Source organism: Protopterus annectens, chromosome 11.part0, assembly GCF_019279795.1.
Source record: "Protopterus annectens isolate FY-2018-M chromosome 11.part0, PAN1.0, whole genome shotgun sequence".
Classification (NCBI taxonomy): domain Eukaryota; kingdom Metazoa; phylum Chordata; order Ceratodontiformes; family Protopteridae; genus Protopterus; species Protopterus annectens.
In genome coordinates, this window is record NC_056745.1 from 789,850,795 (window position 1) to 789,876,984 (window position 26,190).

The 26,190-nt window shown below is 39.2% G+C and overlaps 1 protein-coding gene across 6 annotated transcripts in view; it reads left to right on the forward strand.

The window, feature by feature from the left end:
• Nucleotides 1–26,190, forward strand: part of CHRM2 (cholinergic receptor muscarinic 2) — a 2,909,771-nt gene that overhangs the window by 1,887,826 nt on the left and 995,755 nt on the right. The window contains exon 1 of one of the 6 annotated variants that reach the window (XM_044088215.1): nucleotides 7,798–8,400. The exons of the other annotated variants lie outside the window; for them this stretch is intronic. The gene's annotated coding sequence lies outside the window, so the exon portion shown is untranslated. Of the gene's footprint in view, nucleotides 1–7,797; nucleotides 8,401–26,190 lie in introns of those variants that run through there. 6 annotated transcript variants of the gene reach the window in all.

Consider the following 26,190-nt stretch of genomic DNA (forward strand, 5'->3'; position numbering starts at 1 on the left):
AATAATATAAGGCAATAAAATGATCTATATAATGTGCAGGGTTATACTAATAAAGTTCTCCAAAACACCATAAAAAAACATATTGACTGCTGTCAGTGAATCTATCTTTGAACCTGGCAATAAAGCATTATTCTAGACAATGAACAGAATGGTATGACAAAAACGGCAATTATGAGCCAAGGGAACTTTTCACCTGCATATCAGTTTGACATAAAAAAATTATACTCTGTATGACATCTAAAATGTAGGTTTTACACAGGTGCACTATCCCAATTACACATTTTTATATTCTAAAGTTCTACATTGCTAAAATGGTCAAATAAAAATCATTGAATCTGAAATCACCTTTTCACCTGTGCATCAGTATATAAGAGAAAATGTTTGTCTATAATACCATCTAACATGAAGTTCTGCATGGCTGAAATGGCCACTCATCTGCTGAAAATTGTCCTGCAAAACATTTGCAATATTTTGTCACAGCAAATCTATCATACATGTGCACATTGATAAAACACAGGTATACTAGTAGTAACCTAAGCATTAAGGTCAGTATGTGGAACATTATGAATTGTAACAAAACAGACAATTTTAGTACTAAAAAAAACATTTTGTTCAGTATTAATGACATCAGCATGAAGGTAAGTAAATACAACATCATGAGACATACCAAAAAGGGACTTTGTATACAACTATAACTGAAAAAAAACAAGAATATGGTGAAATAATAAATACATTTGGTGCATTGTTATAAACTATAGCAATGAAACACTTTAGAGGCAAGAAAAAAAGCAGTTTGCAGCTCATTTAGGATGACAAGACAGATAATTACAAGTTTAACCACTAGTGTGTAAAGAAAAAAATAATAAAATAGTAAAATAGTGACTCTCCACTAAAACTTAACTTTTTAGACAGGTAAAACTTAAGTTAGCTACTTTCACATCTAACTCCTCTAGTGCACACTGCAGTGTTTAGGATAAACCAGTTTTTCATCTTATCTTTAAGCATCCCTGTGACTAGCACTTGCTTTAAAACCTGCTGGGAAGCAGTAGGAAGTTTTAAACTGATACAAGCACTCAACTCTCCTTGTTAATAAGAAGAAATTAATCATAGGCACTAAACAGCCTATAATTGCAAACTACCTTGCTAGGGTAAGGGAAAACAGCTCTTGTACTTCACAAAAAAAAGCACCAAACCAGGCATGTCCAAGGGTCAGCTTCAGGTGATTTCTCCTGCCCACCTGGTGAATCTCGGCATACTGGAGCAATGCAGCAATTGGCTCATGTATACAGGCAACCCTCTCCTCCCACCACCCAACACTACAACCTGCGAGAGATGCACTTACATAGCTAAACTGGAAGCAAAGCTCTCTCCACCCACGATTGTGCTAGACAGTCAAGAGGAGAAGGTTAACACCTGCACTACACCTAAAGCAACACATAGCCCTTCTAAACCCACACTACCAACACCCACATATAGCAACACTAAACTCACATATGTGGTGGCCCTTAGCATTAACCTGTCCAAGCAACAAGGACCTTCAAAGCTGAAATGCAAACAGACACAAATCACAACCAAAGTGTCACATAGCTCACAACACCAGTGTGCCACCCAACAACAGCCCCTAAGGCAAGACAACGTACCCAACACTTTAGTCATAGGTAACTCTATAGTCAGGCACACTGATATCCCACTCATCAGGCTGAAAAAGGAGAAAATTACAGACAGCTACCTGTCAGGTGCCAGGATCCACCACATAACGCATGCACTCAAGTCACTCCACAAGTACAAATATGACTCTTTCATTATCCATGTTGGAGTGAATGACTTGAGATGTACCTCCCTGGACTACATGAAAATTGACATGGAAGAGCTCTCGGATCATGTGGCCCAAGATGGTATGACCCTAGCCATGAGAAGCATCCTACCTTCACCCAGAATGATACCACAGTATAAGGACAAAATGATTGACTTCAACAATTGGCTAAGCTTCTGGTGTCATTCAAAGGGGATCCAGTATCTGTCTGCCTGGGACGACATGATCAACAGACCACAATACTTTGCCAGAGATGGTCTGCACCTGTCGCCCCTGGGATTCAGGTTACTGGCTAAGGCTATTGCCACCCCTATAGTGCCTTTTTTTAGTCAATGTTAAAAGGACTAAACCACCACCGTAACAGGTACAAGCATGCAAAATCTGAAGGTAATGCTACTCAATGCTAGAAGTCTAAACCTCAAAATGCACTCTCTTGAGGCACTCCTAAAAATGGAGAACATTGATATCTGTGCAGTATCTGAGACCTGGTTCAAGGCACCAGAGAGCACCCCTGCAATACCAGGCTACAACTCTTACCACACTTTTCGGCCACCAAACCAGGACTGAAACACTAAAGGTGGAAGAGTGTCCATATTCACCAAGGATATTCACAACACTAGGCTCGTTGCCCAACACAATGCATCTGAAATTCTCCAGGTGCAACTAACACTAGGTAAGACTGCAATCCAAATTGTTGCTTGCTACAGATCCCCCACCATGCCCAAAGATTCTCACTACACATTTATAAACATACTGGAAAATATTAAGATACAACCAAACACCCTAATACTGGGTGATTTCAACTACCCGATCAATAATTGGGAAAACTACTCGTCTACCAACACCTTTGCCAAACGGTTCTTGGAATTCCTAAATTCCAATGGCCAGGATCAACTAATCCTTAGTCCCACAAGGGGCTCCAATATCCTAGACCTGGTCATTACCAACATGGGAAATCGATGCTCCACAGCTATGGTCACCCCCTCGTTGGTCAGGTCTGACCAAAAGCTAATCACCCTTGACATCCACATCCCAGCCCCACCCCCCAGTAAGGAAACCTCCATAAAAGACTTCTCCAAAGCCATCTTCATGCTACTCAAGTCAGAAGTGACAAACTTTATGACACCCATGCAGACGGGAACTGAAAGTTTGACTGCTGAATCCTATACTAAGGCACTGTACGAGCACATTCACTCGTGCATGAATCGTGCCATCCCCAATAGAACCAAGACCCTGTCCTCCAAAAAAAGGAAGCCAATCTGGTGGTCCCTTGCCATAAACAAACTTTACAACAAAAGGAAGAAACTGTTGCAGAAAAGAGGAAAATCCCAGTATGCTAAAAACTCCCTTACCAGCCTCAGTAAGAAGCTGAGATCTCTCATAAAATTCTCCAAAGCTAGTTACGAAAAGAAAATTGCCAAAGATTCCTAGGACAACCACAAGGCATTCTATAGCTATGTCAAGAATCTAAATGGAAATACTCAGAGCTGCTCTGAGCTACAACAGAATGGCATTAAATATACTGATCCCAAGGATATTGCCAATATCCTGGCAAATCGATTCAGGGCAGACTTCACCCCTCCTCTCACCCCCTAAAGGGCCCATCTCAATACAGAAAGATTGCCAAATTGCAATAATAATGGCCACACAGGTAAAACACACACTCTACAAAGCTAAGAATACAGCATCTATGGGACCAGATGACAACTCAGGCTGTGTACTACATGAACTACAAAATAAACTGCCACCTCAACAGCGTCATGTTTAATCATAGCCCCACCTCAGGCTTCGTGCCCACTGAGTGGCGCACAGCTACAGTTATCCCACTCCACAAGGGGAACCCAGGAACTACCACCCCATCAGTCTGACGAGCCTGATCTATGAGACCATGGAACGTATTATCATGGAACTTATAAACAAAGACATTGGCAACCTTGAAACACTGGACCCCATAAAGTTTGGGTTCTTGAATGGCCGATTTTGTCCCTGAACCTGATTGACTTTTTTTAATCAGTCTCCAAAGCTGTGGACAAGGGTAAGTTGGTCCACACAGCCTAGCCAGACCTAGCCAAAACCTTCGACGCCCACCCCCACTCTGAAATCATAGATAAACTTACTAAGCTGGGCATTAATCCCTACATCACTTGATGGGTTGCCAACTGGCTTGCTGACAGAACCCACCCTGCAAAAGTAGCCAACTCCAAATCCAGCTCCAGACAAGTGACAAGAGGAGTACCTCAGGGTTCAGTCCTGGGACCGCTCTTGTTTGGCATCTACTTCTCTGAAGTACAGGCCAACACTAAGGGACTCTGGCTAACAAAGTTCGCAGATGACTGCAAATTGGGAGCCATTACTGAATCCCCAAATGATGTGGATATTCTACAAAAGGAGCTTACAGAAACAGATGCTTGGTGACAGAGCTATGGGGTCAATCTCAATGCCAAGATATGTATAGTTATCCCCTTTGGGTAAAAACATGTACCTGTGAATTACCACATAGGTGGCAGTGCACTAAACACCGAAAGTGTGATTAGAGACTTAGCGACACAGGTGGACAGTGGTCTCACCTTCGATAATCACATCAACACAACATTCAGGAAATCATTCTATGTAGCACACCTCATAACTAAGGGCTTTTCATCCAGAAAAAAGGAGGTCATTGTCCCACTGTACTCATCCCTCATTAGACCCATTATAGAATACAACACCCCATTTGGTATGTACCTCTCAAGACATCTGCAACAACTGGAAAAGCCACAGAAATACCTCACTAAAAGAATCACAGGCCTAAAGCAGTTTCCCTATGCTGACCATCTAAAAACAAATCCTCCTATGCTCTGTTGTATATCGTCTACTCAGAGGTGATCTCTGCTTACCATAGAAGGCCATGTCAAACCCAGAGCTGTTGGACATGCTACACCTAAAGAAATTCCAATCCCTCAGAGACATATGCTCCAGTGATCTAAACCTTGTCATCGCAGTGAACAAAACATGCTGGAGGGATAGGTTCCTGACCCAGAGACTCCCCAGACTCTGTAATAGACTGCCCGTACATGTCAAGCAGAGCACCTCTTTGGCCCTCTTCCAAAGGAACCTTGATGATTGGATGGGGGATAGCAAATTCACTCTGGGGATCATGTTAGTCACCCTGCTAGACAGGGGTCCAGGGAAGTAAATACTGTGGGAAGAAATAGCCAGGGAATTGTTATGGTTAGGCTTGTATAGGCCCTGGGGATGATAGCCTAGTACCAACCTATGAACCTATAAATGTTAAGGCCAGTATATATGCTTTAGTAAAGACCTGTGTATATAGCATGCAAAGAAAGTTTATTTCGCTGCTTACAAAGAAATGTTGCAGTATCATATGTTATCTTGAAATGTGCTGAATTACAATCTAATGCATACATCCTAGAACATTGAAGTCAAACCAAAAACACAACAGCATAAACATTTTGTGATGTAAACAAACAAGAAAAAAGGTGCTTGAATGTTTGTTTAACAAGATATGATGCTTTCTGGAAAAGAAACAAGCATTTACTTATGAAGTCACTAGCAAACTGAAAAGCATTTCTTATACTCACCTTTCCAAAACTAAGTATAAAAACATCCTATGGAGGGAAACACATTTAGAATTAGTGATGCAAACCTTTAATTAATAATGAAACAATAAAGCAAATGTTACCAAAGGTCAAGCAAACCATTCAAAACATCAAGTAATGGAATGCTTTCTATGCATAGTAAAATAGCCCCTTCTTAAATACAAGACTACCAGATAAGCATCAGAGAAAAACTGACCACATCAACTAAATCAGTTAACAAAAACAGAAAAATGATTTTGCCAGTAAGTGTTCCACCTAAAGATACTATGCACTGGTAGTAGCAAGTAAGGCCTACTTAAAGCACTAGTAGTCTATACTGTTTTATATAAAATATATTCATAAAGTGGTACTTTCATAAATATGTAAGCACCACTTGTGTTCCACCCACCTCTGACCCCCTGAGATTTGCCCCAGCCTATACAAACACACACACACACACACACACACACACACACACACACACACACACACACACACACACACACATTACATCACATACTGGCCTGTACAAAGGGTGACAGAGCACATTAGTTTAGAGTCTAAGAGCAAGACTGAAAACCCACCATACATAATTGTCAATACCCATACCCCTATATATGTATATACCGCAATTTATAGTAGATTAAGAGACGTTCTGCTATAACTGCCACCTGTTTTGCTCAAAAATCTAGGACTAACAAAAATTATGGGAAACAAAGGCCCCAAATCAGGCACAAATATATTAATTCACTTTAATGGTCTATAAAACAGGTCTTGCATCAACATCCATGCATTCAAGTCAAATGAGAATGAAACCAATGGCCATTACTAACTGCAGTTAGTAAGTGATTTAAAGGCAATCGATCATTTTGTAAGAATGAAAATCCACATCGTTTTCCCTGTTAAGATATTAGGCAATAGACAAACTGCAGAGCTGCTGGCACTACAAATTATTCTTTAACAAAGAAAACAAGTCAATACTGAAATATAATAATAAGTGGAATATCAAAAAAGCTGAATTAGCTATTTTTTAATCATCCTTAAGACATGCTCTCTCCTTCCTATGCTTCATTAGGTCTTTCAATCCTCCAAGGATGAAACACATAATTCATTGAACTGGGGAAAAAATAAAAAAACTCCAATTCATTCATTTTTGTGCTGAATGTCTAATATATTTGTTCTTCTGAATTTGACAGATGGGTCAGTTTACTGGTCCTGTGAAGTTTTCCCTCCTATCACACCTAAATGCTCCCAGTAGGCAACTGACAGTTACCTTGGGTATGAGTTGTATATATCTGTGTATGTTTGTGTGCGTGCATGCACGCGTGCATGTGTGTGCGTGTCTGTGCTTGTGTGTAAGTGTGTATATTTGTGTTTGTGTATGTGTGTGTGTGTGTGTGTGTGTGTGTGTGTGTGTGTGTGTGTGTGTGTGTGTGCGTGTGTGTGTTCCTACTAATGTAATAAACAATCCCTCATCATGTGGACTGCTTTAACATCATGAGTCTGCCCTAGCACCTTGCTCCAACAATCACTTACTCTCTGACAGGAATCATTAATTGTTCACGTTGGGATTACTCACTACCACCAGAATGACCTGATGTCGGTATTCAAGATCATATTCATCCACACTTCGTCTTCAGTATCCATAACACCAGTCAGTCATGGAATATCTAGATCATATCCATGGTTTCATCCCTTTATGCCATGGGGCTGCTTCCTGCATGCATTATTATTTGTTGAAAATAGATAAATGTTTTGTAAAACAACATGTTTTAGGAGTGTATGCAATATTAAACTAAACTGAAGGCTTAAGCAATCTATTTCATAAGAATGGCATTTGTTTCCAGGCAGCAATGATAATGCTTAATTTCAGAAATCCTAAACACTCTTGTTGATGTTTGTTTTTTCTTATGCCTTATTTTTACTTTTATGTTCTATATGTTAACACCCCAGTATTGTCGTTGTTGTCCAGTCAAGTATTTGCCCTAGTTCTAAGTTTTGATTATAATTGGATGGGAAACAGGAATTTCATTCCTGGCTTGGTACCTGTGCCATGAATGGACACAGGCAGCCTGTAAATGTTTCATCTCCTAAGCCCCTGCTTGTAAATGTTTCATCTCCCAAGCATATTCATACTATAATGTTAGCCTAATACACACCTGTAAGCCTATGAACATATAATATGGACACTGTTCCTTGTGTGAACTTATTCAACACCACAGAGTTAATGTGTTTTCCTTTCTGTTCATTCTGGAAAATGTTGTACTGTTGTGGTCATTAATGTGGTAACAAGTGATACTGAAATCCTTCTTGTTTAATTTTAGTCTATCTGTTGCATATGTGATGTACACTGCACTTGAATCAGCAGCTCTGCTACACTAGCTGTAACGAGTCGATGCCAAGTGTAGCTATTTACGAATGTCTGTATCTGTGACAGTTGATAAGCTGTCTAAACGACAGCAGAGAGAAAAATGAAAAGTGGTAATCCTTCTCTCACAGACAGCCACTAACGCATAGCAGAAGATGAAGTATAAACTTCATTTTATTGTGTAAACTGAATATCTGCCAGCTGATTTTCTTTGCAACATCATTGCAAGATTTTTAACCTGGAAATATTCTTTGAAACAAGCAAAACACAAATGGCTTTATGAGCAAGTATGGATTAAACTGAAGGCTACAAGAGTTGCAAAGCAGGCAATACTTGAATTTGATTTTCATTGGATGTGTCTCAATTAAATAGTAGCAACATCTTAACAATTTACAGCCAGTTTCAAATCTGCTGTAATGAGCAAACAGCAAAGACTTGGATCCTGGAAAATATAATGGTAAATGGATTGAATAGAAGCAAAGCAGTGAAGAGTCTACGGATGCAACGTCATACTGATACCATTTTCCAGATGTTCAAAGCAGAGGGAGTTCTGCAGTATGGAAAAGTAAAAATGGATAAAGCAAATGTCCACAGGAACAGTTCTCAGGTTATCCATAAATCGTACAACTCCTATGTATAAGGTAAAGAAAATGTAACTAAATTAAATCATTTTAGGTAGAATCTTCAAAAACATGAGGTCAGAATATAAACTGGTAGAAAATATTTTATGGTCATACATGCATAGAATAAAACAATGACATCATGTAAGGGAAGATGAAACTTATAAAGGGGTCATATGAACTTTAAGCTAATTTACACTTAATTTGCATAGCTTTCTGCAAAATTGCTTTTCTTTTTTTTTTTTTTTTTTTTTGACACACCATAAACCTGAAATCATCAAAGATTTTGTGAATATATCTAACTGTTTAACAGTGTCTGTACTACCTGTATTCAAGAAAAAAAAAATCAAATATAACAAAACTTAATTGTTGGACTGAACTCAATTCCTTTATCACCCTTAAGAGTCTACAGAGAACCAGATGGGGAGTGTTCATTCAGGTAATATTCTTTCTGGTTGTGTATTTAGTCTTCATTGAGTGATGCATTATGTTTTGTTACTTAATTTCCAGACCTCTTCATTATTGAAACACTATGTGAGGATGTAGTAAAAACGAAGTAGACCAACACCACGATTGATGAAAAAGCTTTAATTCACATAAAATCCAGGATGTAAGCGCTTTCGCGTGCTGCCAAATGCACGCTTCTTCAGACAAGTTTAAAACACTCTGAAACACTATTGACTTATATATCATTCAACTATATCTGTTAATTGATTAATTGATCCAAATGAATGAATCAATTATATTCTTAAAGTCAAAATGCTTCTTAAAAAAAATGTGTATTCCTTGCAACCACAGCACATCAGCTCAGATCAAAGCAGAACAAACCAAGATGTGCTGGAGCATATATATACAATTAACATATAGTCATATTAAAGCAGAAGCATAGAATTTACATTTTGTTTTTCAATACTTGATATTGTTTAGTGGAAAAAGCTATCATTAAGTAATTATATTTAATCTCAACAAATCTAAGAGCTACAACCTATAATAAAAAAATATATATAACCAATATTGCACATAATATATACTTCATGTATGCTGCCTATATATGACTGAACTAATAGTCTCAATATACAATTCAAATCGTAACAAAATCTAAAAACAAATCCTCCTTCCTGTTTTTTGCATAACAATTAAACTACAATAATGTTTTATTACATTTAAATAATATATCTGTATATACTCATCTACTCATCATAAATTACAAGTTATGTTTAACAGAATATTATGAATAAGCATAAATGTTAAAAATGAAGTGTATTAGTGCAGGAATACTAGAGTGAGGATGTGTTTGTGTGTGTGGGGTGGGGGTGTGGGGGGTATTCGATGTTGGTGTGGAGGCGAGTGAGATGGATAAATGGGGGATTTGCTGAATGCAGAGATTTAATGTCATTTCTATTGTTAAAGTAAATTTAAAAACTTGAGCTATTTTTCATTTTCATGATACACGTTCGGTCAGTTCTGAATTAGATTGTTATTTATGTTTTATAATTCTCTAAGTATATAACTGAATCACTTGGCTTAACAAATGCATCTAATCTCAGATTTGCAGTAAAAACTATTTCCAGAACCTTTCATTTCAAGTGCAAAGACTCAGAGAGGGGTGAGAGGCAGCCTTACATGGAAACAGAAGTGTATGCCAAGACTTTTAATAAAGAAGGCAGACAAGAGGGGAACATACTGACCTGAAATAGAGTCTTATCAACCAGCTATAAATAAACTGTTGCAGAACTTCAGCTTTAAGCACCTCGTGAAAACATCACCTAGTCATTTTTCAACAAGATTTACAGATATTGAAACATATCCATAAATTCTTAGGCTTAATGTGTGTGTGTGTGTGTGTGTGTGTGTGTGTGTGTGTGTGTGTGTGTGTGTGTGTGTGTGTGTGTGTGTGTGTGTGTGTATCTCTTGTCTGTCTGTGTGCCTGTGAGACTATTTGTTTGTGTGTGTATGTACCAAATAGTCTATGCTTCAAAGTTTTAAGCTATGGTATTAACACCACTTACAGACTCTCAAAATTAAAAAAGTATATATAACTAGTTATTATTGTGAAGGTCTTCACATCCTACACGCATTATTAATTATATAATATAACTGCAAGTCATACTGATATTTATAGGACATGTCTATATCCATGTAAACCTATGTCATGCTCTATTACCCTAAACTTGTCTAGTTTTTGTGTGTTGCATATGATTTTCATATCCTCCCTTACTTTGTTTCATATCAAATTGTTTCATTTCAGACTGCAATCCATTTAGAATACATAATATATTTTAAGATATTTTGGCCTTTCAAGTCTATGCATCATTTATAAGGGCATTAGCATTGTTAACCTTTTGTTTGATTCAGTAACATATCACCACTACAAACATATCTCTTTTAAGGCTTTTTATTCCACAAGACACAATGCATATTGCTGGAGGAGCTGCAGTTTCTAGAAGGAACAATTGACTGTCACTCAGATATGAACCATATGAACTCTAGCAGCCTGAATGAATTTTTCGTAACCCCACATCACTAACAAATGTATCAAGGTTTAAACAAATGTTTGTTGACATTCTGTAGTCAGGTATAGCCTACTATACGATCACTTACATAAAAACAGGCAGCTCTTATTATCTAAAGCTGAAATTAGTTGCAAACACACATGGCCATATTAAGAAAAGAAATGTGCACCTCACTGCAACTATTTCTAATTTAGAGACAGTCCTACCACAATGCTGCATCACAAAAATATACTGGACCGGTTACATATGAAAACATCTACTCCTCATAACATCTAAACCCAAAACATCAAGACCATAACATCTAAACTTTAAAACATCTAAAACTCATAACATTGAATCTCAAAACATTGAACACTACAAAGTAACTATAAATAACATCCCACACACTGTTTACAATGTTTCTGCAGGGGGGCAGGGGGGCAAGCCCCCCTGTACCTTGCAAGTGGGGGTCACCCCCACACCCCCGTAAATTAAATATACCAACTCCAGGATCTCACTACAGTGGGGGAAAAAGTTAATTTCCTAACCCCTAACACCTAACCTAATAATTAACCTAATACCTAATGGGTGTCACTGCCCAGCTCTGTAATTATTTCACAGGATGGGTAGACGGTGAATGCTTTCTAACTTGGGAGATATGAACCTGGGCTGCTCATGAGGAATTTGTATCTGTAAATGTGCATAAATGGGAAAGAAATAAAGTAAAGAAGCATTTGACCTAGGGGTGTTATTATTGGTAAGTTTAGCTTAACCAAAATTGCTTTGCCACATGCATGTTTTTTTTTTCTTAAGAAATACACTCATTTCTATGTTAAACAAAAACAGTATGCAATAATTATTGTTATTTTTTCATACTGACAAATACTACTTACAAATACTACTCTTGCTATACCTTGTTTTAGATTTTTTTGTAGTATTATGCCTGAAAGTCATTTATTCATTCATTGTAGCAGCAGGAATATTTTTTAGTATATGTTTTTTCTTCTGTGAGCATGTGCATAAATACTTATGGGGTGTGATATCACTTAACCAAAGGGGCATTAGACCAGGTCCTGATATTACTGGCAAGATGTGCTTAACCAAAAATGTTTTGTCAAATACATTTTGTTTAAAAGAATACATTTATATTACATTTGTATGGTGGATAAAATACAGAATGCAATCACCATTTTTCTTTACATTATTTACAATCACTATTGTGGCTATGCATTGCCTTAACTATCTTTCTTTTATTATTACACCTGAATGCCATTTATACTTGTCTCATGCAATAAAGTAGCAGTAGTTCATAGGTTCATAGGCTCATAGGTTCATACTAGGCTATCTGCCCTAGGGCATTTATAAGCCTAGCCAGAGTGTGTGTGGCTTACACCACCCCTTAGGATGAGAATACTATGCCCATTTAGGGTTTAGTTTACTGTGCCTCTGTCTAGTAGTGACACAGAGATGACCCCCGGGGTAAACCTACGATCTCCCATCCACTCGTCAAGATTTCTCTTGAATAGAGTTAGTGAGGGGCTCTGCCTAACATGGACTGGGATTCTGTTCCAGAGTGTAGGGAGCCTCTGGGTTATGAATCTGTCCCTCCAGCACATCCTATTTATTTCTGCGTTGAGGTTCAAGTCTTTTGCTCTCGTGGCTCTGATGGATTTGGATTTTCTGAGGTGGAGCATGTCCATTAATTCCGGATTGGACATGGCCTTGTACGTCAGGCACAGATCACCTCTGAGTAGGTGGTAAGCGACTGAATAGAGCTGGAGTTTCTTCAGCCGGGCAGCATATGACATATGTTTGAGACCCTTTATCCTCTTGGTGAGGAACTTTTGGAGTCTTTCCAACTGCTGAAGGTGTCGGGTAAGATACATCCCGAATGGGGCATTGTACTCAATCATTGGCCTGATAAGAGAAGAGTACAGGGGCACAATGACCTCTCCTGATCTAGATGTGAATCCCTTCATGATAAGGTGGGCAATATAGAAGGTCTTCCTAACCACTTTGGCAATGTGAGTGTCAAATGAGAGGTTACTGTCAACTTGGGTCCCTAGGTCCCTGATTAACTCTTCCGTACTTAATGGATTACCGCCTATGTGGTAATTTGTGGGTACCTTGTTTTTCCCAAAGGGTATGACTATACATTTTTTGGTGTTCAGCTTGAGGCCATGGCTCTGGCACCAATTATCTGTTTCTATGAGGCCTCTCTGTAGGATGCTAGTGTCCGCTGGAGTGTCAATTATGGCGCCCAGTTTGCAGTCATCTGCGAACTTTATCAGCCACAATCCTCCTATGTTTGCCTGCACCTCGGAAAAATAAATGCCGAACAAGAGGGGTCCCAGGACTGAGCCCTGTGGGACACTGCTTGTGAACGGCTTAGAGTCTGACATGGCTCCAGCAACTCTGACCCTGTGGGTACTGTCCTTGAGCCAGTTTGCAACCCATCTTGTGACATATGGATTTACATTTAAGCTGGTGAGTTTGTCTATGATGCCCGAGTGGGGTATTGTGTCGAAAGCTTTTGCAAGGTCAAGGTAGGCTGTGTGAACTGCCTTACCCTCATCAATGGCCTTAGTGACTGTTTCAAAAAAGTCGACCAAGTTCAAAAGGCAGGATCTGCCCTTGACAAAGCCAAATTGGGTAGGATCCAATGTCTGTAGGTCCCCAATGTCTTTGTTTATGAGTTCCATAGTGATCCTCTCCATAGCTTTGCAGACCAGGCTCATCAAGCTTATGGAGCGGTAATTTCCAGGGTCCGTAGAAGCACCGCCTTTGTGGAGTGGGACCACTGTTGCTGTTCACCACTCTTTGGGTATGTATCCTGTGGTAAAGCTAAGATTAAACAGCAGCCTTACGTGTGGGTTTAGTTCCTCTTGGAGTTCATGTAGCACACAGCCCGGGACACCGTCTGGTCCCATTGATGCTGTGTTTTTAGCGTTAGAGAGGGCGGCTCTCACCTGGGCATCTGAGATGTTAGGGAGGCTACACTCTGCTGGGATAGATTTTTCTCCTTTTGGGGGGGAGGAGGAGGAGAAATTTGCACTGAACCTGTCTGCCAGTATGTTGGCAATGTCTGTGGGTTCAGTGTATTTTGTGTCATTTTGGACTAACTCTGAGCATATCTGGGAGTTTCCACCCAGGTTACTAACATAGCTAAAGAAGGCCTTGTGATTGTCTTTTGTGTCTTTTGCGATTTTTCTCTCAAAGTTGGCCTTGGATGATTTTATGAGTGATCGTAGTTTTTTGCTAGTATTGATCAGAGATGCCTTCCCTTTTAGGGATTTTGCTCTGTCATGTAGTAGCTTCCTCCTCCTGTTGTAAAGTTTGTTTATGGCTGGGGTCCACCAGACCGGGTGTCTGCCTTTGGGGGAATTGGTCTTGGTTTTATTTGGGATTGCATGATCCATGCATTCTTGAACGTGCTCGTAGAAGGCATTTGTAAAGGATTCAGCATTGTGGGTTGTGGTTTCCCCTGGCCCAGGGGCCTTGAAGGATACCACTTCAGTCTTAAGAAGTGTGAAGCTGGCTTTTGAGAAGTTCTTCACTGTGGTCTTTTGTGCATGGGGTGGGGGCGAGATGTGGATTTCCAGTGAGATTAATTTATGGTCTGATCTCACCAATGAGGGATATACTTCCGGTGTGGAGCATTTTGTCCCCATGTTTGTGATGATCAGGTCTAGTATATTATCTCCTCTTGTGGGAATGGTGACTAGTTGTTCCATTGCATTTGAGTTTATGAATTCTAGGAACCTTTGGGCTAGGGTGTTGGGGCTTGAGTAATGTTCCCAGTCTATGTTTGGGTAGTTGAATTCTCCCAATATGATGGTATTTGGAGAGACATTCATACTCTCCAGTGTCCTCAGGAAGGCTGTGTGGGGTTCCTGAGTTTGAGAGGGTGGTCTGTAGCATGCTACAAACTGTAGGGCAGTTTTGCCTATGGTTAGTTTCACCTGGATGGTTTCCGATGCTTCGTGCGTTGCCACTAACCTAGAGGTGTGGGTATCTTTGATGAATATGGATACTCCCCCTCCTTTTGTGGTTCGGTCCAAGTTTTGGGGCCGGAAAGCATGATATGAGGTAAAACCTGATAGTGCTGGGGTGCTCTCAGGAGCCTTGAACCAGGTTTCAGTCACTGCACAGACATCGATGTTCTCCATACTGAGGAGGGCTTCGAGAGCATGCATCTTGAGGTTTAGACTTCTGGCATTGAGCAGCATTACCCTTAGTTTTTTTCCACTTGTGTTTTTTAGGGAGGTAGGTTTGTAATTTGTGCCTTGCCTAAAAAAGGTACTATGGGGGTGGCAAGAGCCTTGGCCAATATCCAGAAGCCCAGGGGTGACAGGTGCAAGCCATCCCTTGCGAAGCAGCGTGGCTTGTCAAGCATGTCATCCCAAGCAGACAGACATTGGATCCCCTTAGAATGACACCAGTAATTAAGCCAATTGTTAAAACTGATCATTTTGTCTTTGTACTGTGGCATCATTCTTGGCGAGGGTAAGATGCTGCTCAGGGTCATACCGGCCTGGGCTACATAATCAGAGAGCTCCTCTATGTCTCTTTTCATGTAGTCCAGGGAGGTACGTCTCAGGTCATTCACACCAGCATGGACAATGACTGAGTCATATTTGTACTTGCTGTGGAGTGACCTGAGTGCTTGTGTTATGTGGTGGGATTCTAGCGCCTGACAGGCAGCTTACTGTGACCTTTTCCTTGTTCAGTCTGGTGAGCGGGACATCAGTGTATCTGACTATGGAGTCACCTATTACAAGTGTGTCTGGCATGTTGTTTGGCCTTAAGGGCTGTGACTGTTTAGCTCACTGACTTTGTGAACTATGTGTTGCTTGTGCTATGTCTTGAGGTGGCGGTTGCTTGGGTGTCTGCTTTGGAGGCCTCTGCTGTTTTGGTAGATTTTTAATCAGCGCCTCCAAGTATGTTTTTGTGTGTTTATGTGTTTGGTTTGCAGTTGTGATAGTTCTATGTGAGACTGGGTTTGTGGTGTGCGTGGTTACCTTCTCCTCCTGACTGGTCTTGCCAGTACTGAGTTGAGAGAGCTCAGCCTCCAGTTTAGCTATATAGTTGCATCTCTCGCATATATTAGTATTTGTTGGGAGGAGGAGAGGGTTGTCTGTGTACATGAGGCAATTGTAACATTGCCTCAAGATTCCCAGATTCTCCAGCTGGACAGGAGAGGATGCCAGCAACTGACCCTTCGACATGCTAGAATAGTGAAAAAGATTGCTGTGTAACTGAGTCAGAAAGGACCTATAGGGAAATGGGTACTCAAGGGAATTTAGGTGAGTGAAGTGCTGAGCTTTTCAGATAGAGAATAGGCTGTTTAGATTGCAAGTAGAGCAGTTCTAAGGGAAAAATTGAAGAACAGACTTTACGGAGCCAGAAATAGTTTAAACTTGATTAACCGGCGCTGCCCGATGCTGCTCTATGAGCAACTTCCCGCTAATTAAAAACGGGCTTTATAGCAGGGGGTTGAAAAGAGCCAGGAATTGACCCAAAATGGCCAATAGACTACAAGTTGCTGGGCTGGAACCACTCCTCTAGGGACAAATAGGCTGCTCAATGCTCCCCACTCCCACTGGTGAACAAAGAAGCTTCCTCTTATCCAAATAAGGATATGGATAGCACAGGAACTAAGACAAAGCCCAGAGATCAGCAAAATCTGAAGACTGGACTATTCTAGTTCAGAAAAGCAGGAAAACAAGGATTTTTTTTGCTTTTTTTTTTTTTACAGAGACAGAAGAAAAAGATACAGTAGCAAACAGTAAATGCTATAAAACGGCTAGCGCACTTGAGTGTGTTAGCCTAACAGTTAAATTAAACAAAAATAACTTTTTAAAGTGCAAACAGTTTAGAATCAACACAGGTACAGTAAAAACAATATGCAGAGCTGTTTTTTAGGCGAAATGCAGTTGAGTATGCAGTAATTAAAGCAAGAGCCAGAAAAAATACTTAAAAATCAAGGAAAGTCACTCACTCTCTGCTGCCTGTAGAACTCTGCAGGACACCATGAGGAGCTGTGCTGAGTCGTATACAAGTGAAAAAGCGCGCAAAAACGGGCTTTATAGCAGTGGGTTGAAAAGAGCCAGGAATTGACCCAAAATGGCCAATAGACCCAAAATGGCCAATAGACTACAGTATTATTCATTTTTTTGTGGTGAGGGGTCTTTTTGCAGAAATAAATACTTCTATGTGTGTGAGCATTGACTTTAATTAAAATAAGTAATTTTAGGTGATGAGGTGTGCCAGATGATTTTAGATGGCCAGGGATTACACTTAATGGTTGTACAAACTGTTGTGCATATGACTCCATTTTGCTTTCTCTAAACATATTCTGCTTGGAGCATATCTGAGGGCATTTGTATATTTCTGCAGCATGCTGGGGACTCCTAAGCACTGCTGCAGATTCCACTGCTGTCCCTGGTGCATTAACATGAACATGAGGCCACATTCATGGGTAGCCGAGAATAATTTGTGTGCATAAGTGGCCAAACAAATTTGAGTATTATGGAGATTTATAGGGATAAATGTAAATGCCCTACTTGGCATTCAACTCATGTGCATGTACCTGGATTTACGTGAAATAGTCTAACACCACCATATTAACTTTCAGTTACTCAATTTAGGTGGCAAATGACTTGGGAAACTTCAGACTTTTAAAGTAAGAAATAATAATAGAAATATCGTAACTTAGTATGAAATACTTCAAAAAGATGTAAAACAAGTGAGTTCACAGCAAGAAATGTTTATTTAACTCATATTATGAGCATATTGCAATGGTTTTGATGAATAGTGCAAAGCTGTTGTCTGTATACGGAAAATCATTGCAACAATAGTGGCCATGACTAGTGATCACTGAAAAAAAATAATTTAATTTGCTGTCATTTAGTGACTGTACATACATATGGTTGAAACATGGTGATTTAATTGGAAGTACTGAAGTTCTAAGGATGTGTTGCTGGCTGAGCATATGTGTCTTTACTTGGTGATTTCTGAACGTCACTGGGGAATGAAAAATGACAGTATTAAGAAAAAATTACAATGGCAGGGATTAGAGGAAAAAAGAATCTGTTACCAAAGTGATTGATTTGCTGCTATGAATATATTTATTATTCTGTAGACATTAATATGGCAGAGCTTTATTTACTTGGCTAGACTGAGATTTTGCATGTGTAAATAATTATGGGGGTTGTGTTACCTAACCTTTTTATAATACAATGGCAGGTATAAACTTTAGCAACTGTTTGTTAAAAAGGAGATTTTTTTTAACTAAAGCATAAGCACTGTAGCACTTCATGATTACAGGACATAAAATGGAAGGGTTGGGGGCAGGGCACAGAAATGGGAACTGAATAACTGGGTAGAACGGAGAAGGTGGGTCATGCATCTGGATACCTGGTTTGTCTGCTAGTAAAGGAATGTCTTTTTTTTTCCTCTTCACTGAAAATGCTGGAGGTGTAGATCTAACTGTCTAACTGTAATAAGCTGATCACCTATTGGCTTATTACAGTGAAGTTTTTTTTTGTTTTGTTTTGTTTTTTGATCTTCACTTGAAGAATGGTGGGGGGGGGGTACTGTGGTTTACAATACAGGCCCAGGTAAACATCTATTTAGTAAATGGTGGCCCAAACAAACTGAGAGAAGAATAGCCTGGAATCAAGTTATCCTGGAGAGTAATGCTGTCAGTGGAAGAATCCACACATTCAAACAGTGCAAGAAGATATGGTAGGACATGCTAGAAGCAAAGAGAGGCACACGGTCATAGCAGACATCAGTATGGAGGGAGGGGTTCCAACAATTATCTATTTAACACAGGATATGGAATACCTCCTCTCCATCCATTGGGATGACTATGACAGAAGATAATGCTGGAATAATCATAGGTGATGCAGACACATGCTATTAAAAGAGACTGCATCAATAGCACTCAGCTGCTAAGGAAGGTTGGTTTAAAGCAGTAAAATATATTTGTATAGTTAACTGAATGTTCACATGGAATGACTACATTAAACACATGACAGTTACCATTAACTGGTGAACCTTCAACTTCTACACAGAATGAAATGGAAGCAGTGTGCATAGTAAGTGTGCCCAACACCTCCTATGTAAGCATACAGTATTGTATGCTATTAAAGCAATAACCGACGATGTGGTGTGGTATATTGAAGATTTACCCATGGTTGTTGTGGTTTAATCATGAGGGTGAAGCCCAAGTGATTAAATAAAACAAACAGTGGGAAATTTCAATATACCACAACCACGGAGTCGGTTATTGCTATTATACAATGACATTATTTAAGGAAAAAAATACATACTTTTCTTAAATAATATCTTTGTATACATTACTGTTCTTCCACTGGTTGTAGCACACTGCTTCCTTGTTTTGATGTACTGAGCATTCATATGGGACTTGCGTCCCACGCATAACCAATGCATCAATGCTTTGAAACGGAAGCAACGGAGAAAAGAAAGTCTCCATTGCTCTGTTTTTTTTTATTTTTTTTTTATTTTATTTGTTTAAAAAAACGGTTTGAGGACTTTATACCAAAGGAAAAAAGTCCGGGAAACCGGACCTTTTTCCGTTGGTATATTGTGGGATTTACAGTGGGTATGCTGGCCAATCAGTGTGCACGTTTTGGAATATTAATGGGGGGGGGTCATTGTATAATACTTTATTAGAAATATTTTCAGATCATTTTTACAGGGTCTGCAGCAGAACACAATAGCTAAATTATAGCAATACATTTGGTGGATATCAGCGGCAGGATGCCTGTTGAGGATGATAATGATAGGATAGGAAAGTGGTATGCAGTCCCTACGTTTAATGGCAAGAGCTCACAACTCATAACATGTTAGTATCTCTGCACAAATTGACAGTGCATCACAAAGTCAAGAACATGCTGAAGTTACACTCCTACTTCTGCAGAGAGAAAACCCATACACCTCTACTCCAGTATCTCCAAACCCAGATGAACATTTTGAGGATGATGGTAGACATTCAGAGGTAATAGTGTCTTCAGAGACTCCTTTACAAAGGGGAGACAGGTGGAGACATTTGTTACAGCTACCCAGGAAACATGAAAGCACTGGTTGCCCTGCAGCAAATGTGCCATGGCATTGTTATTACTCAGAGCACTGCTACACAGAGTCAGCAGGAAATGGTCAGAGTCCACCATGGCATACATGAGGATTTCAAGCATTACATGGAAATGACACATTGTAGTGATAATGTCATGATCGCACTGATAAGTACTATGCTGCCAGGCCAGCTCCATCTGTACACTAGTTAGGACTTACCACACTCAGGTAGGAGGTAGGAGTCAGTCTTGGAAGAGGATAGGGTAATGTCCAGGCATGTGGGGGCAGATCACATGATATTACAAGTGCTTCTAAAGAAAGTATTGTAATTGGTCGGTTGGGGCAATCACAACTGATTTCATGGAGGCCTTAACTGTGTTCATTAGCACCTAGCAGACATTTGAGGTCGCGAGCAAGTCAGTGTAGCACTATTTCTGCATTAAGAAGGTCATTACATTGGACCAACTCACTATCCAGCTCTTGTGGCAGGCCTCTTCAAATTCACTTAGACCATCACCTAGCCTGTCCTTAGGAGATGTGTAGGACACATTTGACATTGACATACTGTGAATCAAGTGTGGTATTTCTGTTACTTACACTTTTACCTTAATAAATACTGGTCAATAATAAACTAACAGTGGAATAACTTACTTAAAAGGGAGGGGACTTAGGACACATTCCAAATGTGTGTCTTTCATTCCTATAAACTTCATTGAACTGTGGAAAGAAAGGTGCACATCATGACATAAGATTATAATAATAAACACCATTAATGCTTTATGCACTGACATTATTAAAGCTGCCAGTTACCTTCAGTTTCAAAGTAGTAATGCACAAGTTTTCAGAGAAATTGTATTAAGAAAATTGCAGATTAAAATAAGTATCAAGCCATATAAACAAACACTCCTACAACTTCACTATCATCACTGCGCAAGCTATGATACTTTTCTGTTTCTGATGCCAGTAATTATTGTGTATAACAAACTAAAACAATCTGATGTGTAGTACCTCAACAGACAACATAAATCAAACTGAGAAATCATTGTATAATATGGAAAAAACAATATAATATGTCTTCATTTAAATGCAAGGTATAAGCTCATTTTAAATAATGAATTAACACTTACCAATGAAACCACTTGAGCACTTTCAGTACACGCATACTTAGGTAAACCAGCTGACTAGTATTTATAGTGCAAAACAGTTACAAGAGTGGTTATTACTTTTATGATGCCTTACAACATCCCAGAGCAGGAGTCAGTGAGTACTCATGACTTTTACAGACAATAATATGAGTAACTGTTCTAAAATAAAATAAATAGATATTCAGAGATGAGAAGGAATATCAAATAAACAGTGGCACTAGAACAAACACAAAACACATTGCATACAGTTTTATACCATATGTATTTTTTACAAGAACGGAAACACTAACCTGAATGTTGTGATCCATAGATCTGGACTTGATGTCACACCTTTATCAGTGCAGCTCGATGCCACATTGAGCCTGTCGTGTGCAATCCCTTACTATTGCAACTGGCTGGTCATCATCAGACATAATGGGAATGGATCTGGGAGATGCAGTGACAGTATGGGTCATTTATCCCTCAGATTGGCACATGATCATATTGTGCAGAATTTAACATGCAGAAAACATCCTGCTTTTAATAGCTGGATCACACTGAAAGGCACCACCAGAATCATCCAGGCACCAAGAAACAACTCTTCAGGGGGACAAAGGCACTCTGGATAGCAGTAAAGGCCAGGGACAGGGATGTGCTGTAGGTCTCTTTTGCAGCTCCACTTGCATTTCTCATTTATGTCATGAACCACGACTCCAGGCAATATGCAGTATCATTAGAAAGACAGACAGAAAGACAGAGAGAGAGGAGACAAAAACAAAGAAAATGTAGTTTATTTAGTATAAAGTAATGCATTTTACCATGAATAACTATTTAAATAGAATAACAAAAGTGAAGAAAAAAAAAAAGAAGAAGAAGAGGTGGCAAAGTGAGCTAGTTCCAGATATGGGAATCATGTGCATTGTCAGGAAGCTGGTCAGAGACACTGGTGATGCACTCTCATGCATCAGACAATACCTGGCAATTCATGGAATTGTAGCTATTTCTAATGTTCAACAACTCACCCCATGGACAAGAAGGCGCCATACATGCAACATGGGTGCAATCAATTACACTGACTTCCTCAGGAACATATGCCACCCTGCAAAGACATTCATAGTCCTGGTTTGGTCCAGAGGTGATACAGGGAAATAAATGTACTAGATCCACCATATTAAGAGTACATCCAAGACTGCTTCAGTTTCCTTAAGTCAGACACCTGTGAGATATCTGATGTGTATCCATTCTGTTTGTGGAAGGTCCCTGTTGCAATTATTGTGAGAGCTATACATAACTTTGTATTCACAGGAATAGGAAATCTGCACATTTGTTGAGTACCCTTGTGGGGCTCATGCATATTCATTAAGACTAATATAATATCCCTGTCTAAACTAAACCTATCTAACATCTCCCAATTGTCAAAATTATAATGGGTTATTCACTGTTAATATCTTGGCCTTCTTTGATGATGAGTGCCACTGGGAACAAGTGTTTTTGGCTAGAGCCAAGACAAGCAGTTCACAATGGGAAAAAAAGGCTAGCCAGAAGTGACAACATCTTTGTGGATTCTAAAGTAGATCGGATTGGTGAGACTCCCCTTTATATAATGTTATCTACAGACAGCATGAAAAAGTGGGATAATTTCACTATATCTAGCAAATAGGTGAAAACACACTTTATTAGCTTATACCATTTTACATCATTCCTTATTTACACGTCATTATGACTTCATTCATTTAAGCTTATTCATAGCCATTGCACATTAGCATACGTGGCCTCTATGGATTGGGTCTTCACTATGCTTATTCTTGAACAGTACAGATAGCCTTAACATATTCGCCTAATGACTATAAATAATACCCTTTACTTTTTATCCCCATGCATAGGTTCATGTTCCATTAAATCCTCATTACATTAGTATAGGGAAGTAGTGGTTTAGTGTGCAATGAGAAAATGTGAGGGGCAAGAAATAACTTTGCGTTATGCATCTTATATTAGAAAATATCAGATATGTATTGAAAATATCAGATATGTATTATCCTTTCTTAACAGCTGGAGGAGAATTATTGTATAAAAAATATTAAATCTATAAACGGTGTTAGGATATCACTTTTTGTTATAATTTTTAGTAATATATGTCTGACTGTATTACTATTCATTAATAAAGGAAATCATTGACACATAACTAATTAAACAAAAAATATACATTGAGGGTACATATGGGGGAAAACAAATAAAAACATAAGTTTAAAAAAACTTTGAGAATGCACGACACAGGTAAAAGGGAAAACAACTTCCTTACCCAACTGTTCTAAGATCTTGCGTATAGACTACAAAGACATATAGAAATACAGACATGCACATACAGACACACATGCACACACACACACACACACACACACACACACACACACACACACACACACACACACACACACACACACACACACACACACACACACACACACACACACACACACACACACACACACACACACACACACACACACACACACACACTGCACGCAGAAGTAGCACTCATCTAAAGGGATTTGACCAAATTTACTAGCTGATTTCCTTTTTGATAAGAAGACTATTTGACCAGTGGTACTGTAACCATCTTACTAATACCCTGGGGAAAAAGCTTACTGTGAGGCAGAAACGTTATTAAAGGAGGTTTCTGAATCATGGTAACCCTTTCTGATTTGGGGAGTATTTTACAGCTATGATTTTCCCCACACAAGGCCTTAGCGCAGAGAATGGTTTCACTCAGGAAGCTGAATGCCAATGTATCAGTCTGGTGGAGTGATTAATGCTAATTAAAAATGTGATCTCTCCTGGAAATCTCTGCAGCTCCCTATTCCATGGCAAAATGAATAAGAGAATGGCTTAGCCAAGTTAATTTTAAGTCTAGTAGGAAAAAGTGAACTCTGTTTTTTAATGAAATTCAGACATTCTGTCCTATGGGAGTAATTGTTGAGAGGTAAATACAGTGTAGCTGTGAGGGAGTGTATGTCTGTACCTCCATGATTAAGTACGTGCACATGAGCGTGCATGTCTGTAAGAGCTTGAATGAAGCTGAATGAATTTGTGTGTGTGTGTGTGTGTGTGTGTGTGTGTGTGTGTGTGTGTGTGTGTGTATGCATGAGTCATTTTGTGGGGGTGGGGTGGGGAGGATGGCTAGGTGTGACTGTCATTCACACACCACTAGGCTAATGAGCAGAACTGGCACTATTGGTTGGATGGGGAGCAACTAGATCTCAGGGATACTATTCTCATGCCCTAATGGCTCTTAAAAGTGTATAGTGCCTGGGGTTAGTGGGTACAACTAGATAACAGTGATAAATAAAAAATAAATAAAAAAATAAAAAAACAACAATAAATAAGCAAAATGGGACTTCAGCCATATATGCTTGAAAAAGACATACCCGCACCAATGTATTACTTTTTTATGTATTTATACACTGAAGATCTCAGGCATTATGCACTGCCTGTGACATGTCAACCCTTATGAGTTGAAGATATGGAAAATGTTACGCATACTTCTTCACCTTGTAAATGATTTTCTACTTAGCATGCATTTACTGAACAATATACAGTGTGAAACTCAAATGCCTGGCATTAAGGACTGAATGGAATCATCTATGCAGGGAAACTAAGGAATTTTAGACATTCTGACAACATAAACAGGTATGGGGTGCAGTGTGTGTGCATGTATGTGGCTTACTGTGTGTTTCTGTGTGTGGGACAGAAACTGGTGTTGGAAGGTACCTGTGTTTAAACTATGTGGCTGTCATATTTAACTACTGATCTGTACTTTGCAGTGGCTAACCACAATTCAGGGACAGGTAAATTAGCTGACAATGAGGTTGTTCCTCATTGCAGCTACTGTGTCTCTGGAACACAGAGTACTACATCATATAATATATTATTAGAGTAAAATGGTATGATATCCCCATATCCATAAATAATTCACTCATTATTATGTAAGTAGAAGAAAAAAATTAAAATGCTTTATTGCACTTCTAGTATGATAAGGAGTGAGTAAGCATTATCAGCAAATCAAAATTGCTTTGGTTAAAGAGATCTATTTTGAAATTTGGGAGAGCATTGCTGGAGAGGGAAGTTTGAATTGATGGCAAAAAGCAAGCCAAGTCACCAAGAATGATAGTGTGGTCATATATTTTGGGAATACTTTACAGTAGAAATCTATCATCACCACTGAATTTAGTAATGAAGTCAGGAGTGTTGACAATGTGGGCAAGTAGACTTAAGTCAGCTTTTATGAAAGTATTTCCTTCTCTCTCTGTATATGGATATCTTGCAGCTATTCAAACATTCTTGTGTTTGAACAGTGAGAGGACCAGCAAAAGTGACTAAATATAATAAGATTGCAAACTAACAGTCTTGTCATGAGCAGAGTTGTGATATAGTGAGAACTGAGTATTTGTCCTGTCTCCATTGCAGTGTGATCTGTGAATTGGTATATATAAGTACAGTTGTTCAAGTTTTTAAACTTTGAACAGATTTGTTTGAATACTTTGTATTCAATGTTTTTTTTTTTCTGTTTCAGGGACAGAGAGAGAGATGGAGAGACAGAGAAAATTATACATATACGTATATATATATATATATATATATATATATATATATATATATATATATATATATATATATCATGCGTTCCGGCCCCAAAATCCGGGCAACACCAAGAAAGGAGGGGGGGTGTCCATATTCATAAAGGACACCCACACCTCAAGGTTGGTGGCAACGCACGATGCATCGGAGACCATCCAGGTGCAATTAACCATAGGCAAGACTGCTCTGCAATTTGTAGCATGTTACAGGCCACCCTCTCAAACTCAGGAACCTCACATGGCCTTCCTGAAAACAATGGAGGGGATAAATGTATCTCCAAACACCATCATACTAGGTGACTTCAACTACCCTAATATAGACTGGGAAAACTACTCAAGCCCAAACACTCTAGCCCAAAGGTTCCTGGAGTTCATAAACTCAAATGCATGGAACAACTAGTCACCATCCCCACAAGAGGAGAAAACATACTTGATCTCATCATCACGAACATGGGATGA